Source organism: Capsicum annuum, chromosome 5 (assembly GCF_002878395.1).
Source record: "Capsicum annuum cultivar UCD-10X-F1 chromosome 5, UCD10Xv1.1, whole genome shotgun sequence".
Lineage (NCBI taxonomy): Eukaryota > Viridiplantae > Streptophyta > Magnoliopsida > Solanales > Solanaceae > Capsicum > Capsicum annuum.
In genome coordinates, this window is record NC_061115.1 from 209611194 (window position 1) to 209623691 (window position 12498).

The following is a 12498-nucleotide window of genomic DNA, read 5'->3' on the forward strand; positions in this document are numbered from 1 at the left end:
ATATATATATATATATATATATATATATATATACAAATTTATAAAACAGATATACAAATGTATACGTTAAATATACACGTCTATAGAAGATATATTCACACATATACGCTCTATTCAATATATATGTACTACTTCAAGTAAAGCGTATACTACAATATATGTATATACTACAATATATATATAGTTATATACTAATTTATAAATCATATACACATGTATACATTAAATATACATGTCTGTAAAAGATATATACACAAATATACGCATCATTCAATAAATATGTACTACTTTAAGTAAAACATATACTACAATATATGTACATACTACAATATATATATAGTTATATACTAATTTATAAAATATATACACATGTATACATTAAATATACACATCTACTGAAGATATATGCACAAATATACGCACCATTCAATATATATGTACTACTTTAAGTAAAATATATACTACAATATATATATATATATATATATATATATATATATAGTTATATACTAATTTATAAAACATTTACACATTTATACGTTAAATATATACGTCTATAGAAGATATATACACATATATACGCACCATTTTATATATATGTAGTACTTTAAAAAAAATATACTACAATATATATATATACTACAATATATATATATATATATATATATATATATAGTTATATACTAATTAATAAAACATATACACATATATACGTTAAATATATACGTTTATAGAAGATATATACACATATATACGCAACATTCAATATATATGTACTAATTTAAATAAAATATACTACAATATATATATATATACACACACACATATCTTTATATACTAATTTATAAAGTATATACACATGTACACGTTAAATATATACGTTTATAGAAGATATATACACATATATACGGACCTTTCAATATATATGTACTACTATAAATAAAATATATTACAATCTATATACACTATAATATATACACACACACTATATGTATAGTTATATAGTTATTTATAAAACATATATGCACTTATACGTTAAATATATACTACTTTAGAAGATATATACACATATACCTACCATTCAATATATGTACTATTTTAAATAAAATATACTACAATATATATACACTACAATATATGCACACACTATATATATAGTTATATAGTAATTTATAAAATATATACACATGTATACCTTAAATATATACATATATAGAAGATATATAAACATATATACATACCATTAATTATATTTGTACTACTTTAAATAAAATATACTATAATATATATATATATATATAGTTATATACTAATTTATAAAATATATACACATATATACGTTAAATATACACATCTATAGAAGATATATACACATGTATACGCACCATTCAAGGTATATATACTACTACTAATAAAATATACTGCAATATATATACATTACAATATATATAGATATAGTTATATACTAATTTATAAAACATATATACATGTATACGTTAAATATACATATCTATAGAAGATATGTACACATGTGTACGCACCATTCAATGTATATATACTACTACTAATAAAATATACTACAATATATATACATTACAATATATATAGATATAATTACATACTAATTTATAAAACATATACACATGTATACGTTAAATATGCACATCTATAGGAGATATATTCACATATATACACTCTATTCTATGTATATGTAATAATTTAAATTAAATATAATACAATATATATACATTACAAAGTATATAGATATAGTTATATACTAATTTATAAGACATATACATATGTATACGTTAAATATACACGTCTATAGAAGATATATTCACATATATACACTCTACATTATGTATATGTAATACTTTAAATTAAATATACTACAATACGTATACATTACAATATATATAGATATAGTTATATACTAAGTTATATACTAATTTTAAAAAACCCCCCAAAAAAAAAATTGATTTCAGGCCGGGCCGGTTAACCGGCGGGCCTGAACCGGGCTTGATTCGAGCTGGGTTAACCGGATCCAAATTAAAAAAATAACTTGTTCGAGACCTGAAACCCTAAAGCCCTAGGGCTTACCGGGCCGGATCAAACTGGGTTGGGTCCTCTAAGTGGGCCGGGTAGAGCCGGGTCAGCCCGGTCCACTGGACAGGCTTACATTGGACATAGTTGTGAAGTTTAGCTTATGAAACTTGCAAATTTAAGTACTTAAGTTGCTTTAAGAATTATCATATGTTGTACAACATTTGGTCTATCATAACTGGGAATATTGGATCACCTTTATAGTAGAGAGGTGCATCATTTAAGATTCGTACATCCTTTAAGTTTAGTATTTTTGAGACATTGACTTTTGATGTTAGTTTTTGTTTGACTCTCTTATTTGTTCCTAAGCCGCGAGCCTACCAAAAAACCAATCTCTCTACTTTATCTTTGAGGTAGAGATAAGATTTGCGTAAATTCAACTATCTCCAAACTCCACTTTGTGGGACTACACTGATATGTTATTGTTGTTGTCTCTTATTTGTCCTTCGAAATAAGTGTCTAATATGCAGATTATACATGGAATTTGCAGATAATAGGATGCTAATATTAGAATTTTATTAATACTCTTTAACAAGTAATGCGAAGTGTTGTATAGGTGAATTCACACAAGATATTTGAAATTGAAATTCATGGAATTTTACTATGGGCTTCAATGGGATTCTTGATGCCTGCTGGCATACTCACAATAAGACTCTCCTACACAGAAAAATGTAGCAGAAAAAAACTCAAAATTCTCTTTTATGTTCATGGAACTCTTCAGGTAATTAATACTTTCTCCGTCTCAATTTGTTGTCTGATCTTGAGTTGCTATGGAGTTTAAGAAAGTAAAGCGTTGTCAAAGAAAAGAAAGAGACATTCTTTTCAAAACGAACTAAAAAAGAAAAGAGAAAGTAAGAAAAAACAAATTGACAAAACATGGAGCAAAGAAAACTAAATTTGCTAATGTCTCAGATGACAGCCTCCATATTAATGCACAGTTTATTGGTACACAACTACAAGAAAGAAAGTGCGATTTTACATGGGTTCAAGCATTGTCAGACATGTTTGACATCCATACATTAATTGTACGACCAAAGGAAGTGTCATAATGGGATGAAAATGTTGATGCTCTTACTGTACAGTCACAGTGGAACAGTGAGTGAGACAGTTGATGTCCCGGTTGAGGAAGATGCAGAATTGAGTGTTAACGCTACCGAGAGATCAGTGTTGGTCAAAAGGATTGATGATCTTTATAGCATAAGGTTCACAGTTTCTGCAATTGGATGTAAAGGTAGTCCCCATTACAGAGAAAGAAAACAAATATTCACATCTATCAGTTACCAAGAGATGTTTTTGCTCATTTGGAGACATAGTTGAAGTTTTTCAATATATATAAAGATGATGTCGAAGGAATTCTTGGCAAGACTTACCAGTTGGGCTATGTTAGTCCAGTCAAGAGAGGAGTGGTGATGCCAATCATGGACGGGAAAGACAAATATCAGACACCATCACTCCATTCATCTCTCCACAAAATGAACGTTTCAAAGACCCTCAAGTGTTGCTTCATCTTGATGAGACGAAGATATTAACCAAATTATGCTAATTCCATCCAATTGAACAAAGATACTCCACAATTATACACCTCCTCCACAAGCCATATTTTCAGTGGAATCCCACAAAATATGGTCTGTGGAGGAGGTGTATGCAGACTTAACCTTAAAGATAGAGTAGTTGTTTTCGATAGACCCTCTACTTCAAGTTAAAAAAATGAGATGTGTACAGTTACAATCGATCTCCCTTCATCAAGGCAGCAACTCTAGCCCTTTGCCACTAGCACTAACCTTATACCGATTCAAGAAAAATAGACTATTATTTCGTAATGTAGCATGACTATCTAAACTAGCCACAAATACTATTAGATGTGAACAAGTAGTATTTTGTCCTATATTATAATGAGCTCTTGCCATCAATCTTGAAATTGTGGCATTTTTATCTTATAATTATCATTATTTGTCTCATGCAATATAAATTACTTTTATTATACCAGGTAATACACGCTTTTCTCCATATTATATTTACAATTTTTTCCGTTAATTTGTAATAATTAATTTCTTTTTTATAAGAAGATAGTTGCAAAGAAGAGCATATTGGAGAAAGAAATATCAATAGTAAAAAAAAATTAATCTCAAATAAATTCTTTATTACACTATCAATTTAGTGAACGAAATTTTCACCTAAAATGGTGACTCCATAAAATGTCTTCTTATGCCAAATAATTAGTTGATGATTATGTTACTTATTACAGGATATTTTGGAGGAACTGAGATAAGTACTTGCGCAAGTAGAAATTACAGAATTAGTGGACAACTTGAGTTGTCAATTTGACTATTTTTTCCAAACTACTTTATTATCTATAAGGAAAAGCAAGTACAACACCCTTCATATGGTTAGGAAAACGAATATGTTTAGACGAAACTATTCAAAAGAGACAATTTATGCATTTGCTTATTGACGTCTTTTGTTTGCTTCATACATATATGATATCACTATTTCTTGATAGCTATTTTTTGAGAATGAAAAGATTTAAGACAGTTGACTATTGGATAAGTAAGAAACAACTTTTATGAAGAGATTTTTAAAAAATAAAGCGATCAAACTTTGTATAATGAAATACTTAATCAAACATAAAATAGAGATTATATGTTTTTTAATAGGCTTAATCTTACAACATGAAATTTTACTTATTAGTTGTGATTTCATGTATAAATTTTAAAACTTAATTACTTTCCATTTTTGTTGTTGTTGTTTTTAGAATATTGACTATGTGTAACTTTTTGTTGTCAAACTATTAACATACAAAACATTCAAAATTACCCAATTAAAAGTAACTACAGTAAAATAAATTAAAAAATCATAAAAAAGAAGACGGCAAATAATGTTGAATTTGATTGCAAAGGTTATATAGTTATGTTAAAGATAGGTTGTGACCTTTGAACTAATGACAATAACAATTCAATTTGATCAAATAAATAAGATTATAATTTTTTAATATTGTTCGCACATTGCGCGCAGGTATGTATACTAGTTAAAATAAAAAGAATAGTGTTTAGCTCACTATCATCTCTGGAGAAAATTATTTTTTTTAAAAAAAAAGTTGTTATCTGAAGATAGCACTTAATGAACTTACTAACGAGTCGCCCACGTGCCTTCCCATCACCAATACGAAGTACAACCTGGCATTAAAATTAGTTCAAGAGCTCAACTGTTAGCACCAAATTACCAAAGTTGAACGCCTCCAAAACTCAGTTCAAAAGACATCGGTTAAGAGGTATAACCTTTTTGAAGAAATTTAACCAGGCAATCTGCAGTGGACCTGTTCGCATTTCAAAATATCTTAAAGTCATTTACTGAATATTGAAATGAAAATGACATACACTGATACGTTACTAACAGCTAGTAGAATACAAGTCCTATTGGAGAAGTAGGACAGGCTGCACTAAGGATCTAAGGATCATATAGCACAACCATCAAATTCTCCCTCCATGCCTACCCTACATCCCTACCTTACCCCTAACCAAATACATGTACAGATGAATTTTGAATTATCAACCGAACTCCCTCTCAGTACATATGACTTTCCAAAATCTGGTCACATCTAAGGGCTTGAAACTTCAAATGCTAAGGGCAAATAGAAGAAAGACCAGGCAATCAATCATGGCTAAACCTGGACAAGATTTTATCATGGTCCAGTATTATTAGAAACATAAATCAGAGCATAGAGCAACTTGTTTCAGCCATTAATTCCCCTGTTTTCCCTATCTCCAACTCAAAGGTTCGAGTCACCAAGGGAGCAAAAAAAAAGGTGGGAGCTCCTAGGGAGGGATTAAGAAAAGAATAAACTATATTTTTGAGTTTTTATATCTTCTTCCATTTTATGTTTTTGTGAATGTTTTACTGTTAACTTTGTAAACAGTTGAACCAACTTTTGTTTTTGGTTGAGAATTTTTTTTTTTTTATGGTTTACTGCATCCATCTTTTTTAGTTGTTGTGCTTGTTATGGTCTGTTTATGTTACATTAACCTATTAAAACCAAATAAACTTGATACCAAATTTTCTCTAATCTTTGTATTGTAGTCACATTCCAATCATGATAAGTTCATCAACAAAAAGAATTGATATATTTGACGAAATGTCTTTTGTGTGTGGGAATGATCGAGTTAGGAGAGATTGTGCTAAGTCAATTGAAGATATAGATTTTACTTGTTTTCTAGAAAGATAATGATAATGACATTGAAGGACCAACCACGGAAAAGGATGTGCAAGTGACTGAAGCTTCTCAAGTTAAGGCAAGTCGCAAAAGAAAACGTTCTTTTGAGGTGCAAGATGTCATAGGTGATATATCAATAAAGTTTCGATAAGTGGCAACGACAATTGGTAGGATGTTTGATAGTCATCTAGATGAGACAAAGTTGTATGAAGAAGTTATAGCAATGGAAGGTTATATGGAAGAGTTCCTCGGTGATGCTTTTGATTATTTGGTGCAAAGCGACACTTTAGCTAAGATTCATGGCCAAAAATCAAAATCTTCGTAAGGTGTGGTTGGAACGCAGTGACAGAGCCAAGAATTTAGCAAAGGGTGTGCAATTTTTCTTCCCAATTATGTTAAGAGTGTGCAAAATTAAATATTTAGTCATAATAGCTAACATTTAACCTTTGTAGACCACGTAATTACTCAACGAAGGGTGTTCATCTGACCACCCTTCGTTTAAGGTGGCTCCGTCTATGTTGGAACGATTCAAGAAACAACAATAGTGACACCTATGGGTTGGAAGAACTTAGCTTCATAAGGTTTGGAAGAAATTATTATTCACACACTGTTGTTTTCGATAATGTATTGTGTATTTGCTATCAAACTTCTCTCTTTTGTGCATTTGACGGAATATTGATTCGGAAGTTTGAATTATATAATTAGTAATTGCTTAAATTTTAGTGACTTGTAATGTTTTGGTACTCGATATTGGTATTATTTGCTATGCTTAAATTAGTTCCTACAGATTGTTGAGTTGCTAGAGACAGTGATATATAGGGGTGTGCAAAAATCGAATTGATAAAAATGTTATTGACTTATTATTATTGGATTAACGATTTTTAGTGGGTTTTTTTTAAAAAAAATTATTGGGTTATTGATACAAGAAGCACAAGGGAAACACGAAACAAACACCAAATCAGTCCACAAGTTTGAAGAACCGAGGACCCCTTTGGTGACCACTCTCAGATTCACCACAACAACAATAAAAACACAATAACAACAAGATATTGAAGGTGTAAAATACACCAAAACAGCAATAATATGGTGAGATGGACAACAATTACAAGATAGGAACAACACACAGTTTTACTAACAAGAGATAGAAACGGTTACAAGAACACAAACTACTACAAGATTACAATAAAAGTAAAGAGATAGTTAGATAGACCTAATGAAGGCATAATCTTAAGAACCCAAGAGCATATTCCACTCTTGGACCCGTAACACTACACACAACGTTCACCTATCTCTTACGAAAACACAAGGTTGGAATCCACCTCCGAAGCATCACGTTTCCAAGCCATGAGATCAACAAGAGTGATTCCACACTCTCTATGCCTAATTTCGATTTTGGTGCCTCAAGGAGAGAGGACTTGTGTTTCTTTGTGTTTCAAGACTTAAACATCATGAATAATCTAAGTCTAAAAGCCCTACAATGTTCTATTTATACTAGGTTACAAATAAAATACAAAATGTCCAAAATGCCCTTTTAAGAGCTAGGCTTCCTTCAAGTGTATTTAGGGGCTACCTTGTTGTGTTCCAAGGCTCCTTTTTACACTTCAAGTGTGAGATTAGGGTCGGTTTGGTGTGTTTTAAGTTCTTCACTCGCACACTCCAAGCCCCGGGTTCATTACATTCTCACATGCATCCATCTTCGTGGTCGTACTTGTATCATCATCCCCTCCTTAAAAAGAATTTGACCTCGAATCCATTCCTTACAAAATCAAAGAGAGACAAACAAGCACACTTCTTCATGGCATGGCATGAGGGTTAGGATTAGCAAAAATAAACAATAATGGTATGCACTCAAAACAGCCTACACCAAAAAAAGAAACTGAGGACTCTTTGAGTTCAAGTTTCGGCCAACAACAAGTCTCGACATGCCAAGGTGGTTCATATTTAACATATAACCAAGAGTCTTTAGTGTTAAACATTATGAAGCCATCGACAAATTCACCAAAGACTTGACTATGATAAGCACCCAAAAGAAATTCACCTAAGCCGAGACTAAATCTCCCCCACCCTAAGATGGCACCGGGATCAAATGGGAAGAGTGGCCATAGACACGGGTCTAAACAACACACCCGTTTCCCGTAGTCGTTACCACAACCATACAGCCTACTCTCTACATTGGCATACATATCATCATAAGTAAAGAGAGTAGAGAAAGGTAGCATTCAATTCTACTTCTACTATGGTGTCCTCAGAAAAGCCACACAAAGTAGAAAAAGAAGTAATTTCCAAGACCACACATTCCTTACCCTTAAGAGTACTCTCATCTTCCAAGAAGAGATTTCTATCTTTAAGAGGAATGTTGTCACACCATAGTGGGTTAGCATATAGAATATAGCTTCCAAGGCAAGCTATACCATCATTTTCACCACTAGGCCTATTAGGAGTGTTTAAACTACCTTCAAACAAGACATTGTACCTAAAGAGTGAATGATCTAACCCGTGGACAAATTTTTTACTTTCACTCTCTAAGGAATCATTATCAAGTTTCAAAGATATGTCAAGCACACGATTAACCCTATGAGCCAAGCAAACATTAGAATCTTTACAACAACAGAGGATCACGGGTTCACTCCTTTTTTCTTGACCAACATTTTCAAATTCTTCACTCACTTGAGACTCAGTAATCATATAACATATATTCTCAAGTGGTGGGAAAGTTTTACACACAAGTTGGTCAATACAAATTTCACTCGACGATGTACTTTCATTCAACACAATAGCTTTAACACTAGGTGGACACAAATCGATCTTACTAGAAGATTCAATTCGGTCATCTATAGGATCAACTAGTGTATCCACTCACACAATATGTACATCATTCACAAGTGGTAAGGAATCAATATACTCATACGTAGGTAAGCTACTACTCACACTCAACGGCTTATTAGTCACACGTTCATCATCCATATGTACCAAAGTATAAGAGATAACTATTTTACCTTGACGTTCATGAGTACGTTCGTCTTTACCTTGGTGTGAAAGTCCTTCACAAGTTTGGGCAGCAACTTCCTTTGGGAAGCTCTCACCACAAGGTGTTTGGACCTTAGATTTTGGATTTGTTGGGATAAGTGTGGATACCAATTGGTGTAGCCTTTCAACGTGTCATTTCATGTCTTTAATATTGTCGGTGATACGGTCAAATATGGCATCGAGATTAGTGGCGCCATGGTACCTAAGAAAAGACAACAACGAACAACAAAACAAACAAACTTGTTAGCTTAAAAATGCCTCACCACACTCTCACTCTCGATTTTTACCTCACACTTGATTTCACAAGTGTTGAAAGCCAGCTAGTACTTCGTGAGTGATTGAGGGAGGAGTCCCACCTTGGTCCGGAATAGATTTTCGTTTGAGTTAACTCAAAAAAATTTGCTTACGGACTTGAACCAACAAGATACAACGAATTTACAAAAGAGAAAAAGCACAAAAGAAACGTAGACACGAACAACGGATTCAAGAACTAAGTGACAACCTAGTAGAAGTTTACTAGCTTGTTAATTAGTACCAGGATCAATTAAACGAAACTAAGAGACAACAAAATAAAACTAAGAAATCTAAAATTTAAGCTCGAAAATATTGCGTGAACAGTAGCAATGATGACGTGGTGGCCACGTATTGGTTCGGTTTTATCAAGTGGTTATTCTCAAATGTTGAAGTCTTGGTCAAAAATTAATTTGGATTGGTGGAATTTGTTTTAGAGGGAAAAATAAGTCTTGGAGCCTTTTTCAATTTTCAAGATTTGACTTTTTCTTGTACTTCTCCTTAAAACATGGGTCCTTAAATCATGGAAAATTAGTTGAGAAGTGATATAAAGTCTTTTGGTGGTTGGGGGTCTTTTAAGACTAGCAAGTACATACACTTTTTCCTTCACCTTTTAGGATCTAGCACTCACTTTATGTTCTAACAATATATGAAGGAAGGTGAAGAACTTCAAGAACACAACAAACACACCAAGAACAATAACAACAATCTTCAAGAACAACAATTCCAACGGCCAACTCCAATCCACAACAACAAACGACCAAGTCTCTTTAGTGTTATGTCTTCGGTTTTAACAAGAGATGAAGGTTGTGAAGAACTTCAAGAACACAACAACATTCACCAAGAACCACAACAACAACACTCCTTTCAACAACAACAACTACACACATGGCCAAGTCAATTTTTTCAACAATAATGTCTACTACACGGTCTTACTTGTTCACGACAACAACAACAAAGCTCAAACTTAGATATTGACTCAAGAGTTAGTAAAGAACAAAGATAACACTAGAAACACTCAAGACAAACAAAAATCTCGGCCAAGTCACAACAAGAACGCAATTTTCGGCCAAGAACACAACACGGGAAAATTGCACTTTTTTTTTATTTTTCCGCTTTTCAATAATTTTTTTTTTTGAATTTTCTAATCAAGAAAGCCCAAGAGTGTTCTTGTAGGAACAAGATCTAGACATGCTATGATACCAAATGATACAAGAAGCACAAGGGAAACACAAAACAAACACCAAATCAGTCCACAAGTTTGAAGAACCGAGGACCCCTTTGGTGACCACTCTTGGATTCACCACAACAACAATGAAAACACAATAACAACAAGATATTGAAGGTGTAAAATACACCAAAACAGCAATAATATGACGAGGTGGACAACAATAACAAGATAGGAACAACACACAGTTTTACTAACAAGAGATAGAAACGGTTACAAGAACACAAACTACTACAAGATTACAATAAAAGTAAAGGGATAGTTAGATAGACTTAATGAAGGTATAATCTTAAGAACCCAAGAGCATATTCCACTCTTGGACCCGTAACACTACACACAACGTTCACCTATCTCTTACGAAAACACAAGGTCGGAATCCACCTCCCAAGCATCACGTTTCCAAGCCATGAGATCAACAAGAGTGATTCCGCACTCTCTATGCCTAATTTCGATTTTGGTGCCTCAAGGAGAGAGGACTTGTGATTCTTTGTGTTTCAAGACTTAAACATCATGAATAATCTAAGTCTAAAAGCCGTACAATATTCTATTTATACTAGGTTACAAATAAAATACAAAATATCCATAATGCCCTTTTAAGAGCTAGGCTCCCTTCAAGTGTATTTAGGGGCTACCTTGTTGTGTTCCAAGGCTCCTTTTTACACTCCAAGTATGAGATTAGGGTCGGTTTGGTGTGTTTTAAGTCCTTCATTCGAACAGTCCAAGCCCCGGGTTCATTACATTCTCACATACATCCATCTTTGTGGTCGTACTTGTATTAGTTATTGATTTGGTTTGATTTTTCTTATTGGGTTATTGGGTAATCGATAACCCAATAAGAATATATATGAGACTTATTATATATTTCTCTTAGTTTCTCTTTAATTTCTACAAATTAACAAACCTATTATTTCAATTATATAAACATTTAATTTCTGCTAACAACATTTAGTTTAAACTTGAAGGTTCTTATAAATTAAACCACATCATGTAGGATTTTTGGTTACAACTAAGATTCATTTTTTTTTTCATATTAGTTACTGCTATTTCTTATTTATGAGTATTTTCTTATCGGTTAAACCGAAAATCGAATCGTTAAGGGCTAAAAATTGATAAACCAAAAATCGATAAAAGAATATCTTATTGGTTTGGTTGTTGGTTTAGCATATCTAAGAATCAAAAATCGAAAAACCAAACCGATAATATAGAAAATCGAATCAAACCGACTGATGCATACTCCTAGTGATATATTAGTTAACTGTTAGTAGTATTTTTCCAAAAATACATTTTTCGCTCACCAACCAAACAACTAAAAACATAAATATTTTCTACTCACCAACCAAACACCATAAAATATTTTTCAAAAAATATTTTTCGCTCACCAATCAAACATGAGAAAATAAGTAGAAAATCAACTTATTTTCCATGAAAGCATTTTCTACGAAAACATTTTCCATCATACCAAACACACCCTAATTCCATATTTATTTCATATTCATATTTCTCTTATATATAAGTGAAGGATTGGTGTACCACTAATTTGTCTTTTTGTGGCTACACCAATCCTTTATTTTATATAAGAGAAATTATTCTTATTCTTATTATTATTATTATTATGAAAAAAAAGCTCAAAAATATCCCTGAA

General features: G+C 32.1%; 1 long non-coding RNA gene and 1 pseudogene across 1 annotated transcript; one reads left to right on the top strand and one right to left on the bottom strand.

The window, feature by feature from the left end:
* LOC124898760 overlaps positions 1 to 7031 on the top strand; it is a 13701-nt pseudogene extending 6670 nt beyond the window's left edge.
* Positions 2985 to 3937, bottom strand: LOC124898761. The gene is made up of 2 exons (XR_007055528.1): positions 3474 to 3937; positions 2985 to 3316 (listed from the first exon to the last, which is right to left on the bottom strand). It is a non-coding gene; the product is annotated as an uncharacterized LOC124898761 (long non-coding RNA).
* Positions 7032 to 12498: the final 5467 nt, after the last annotated feature.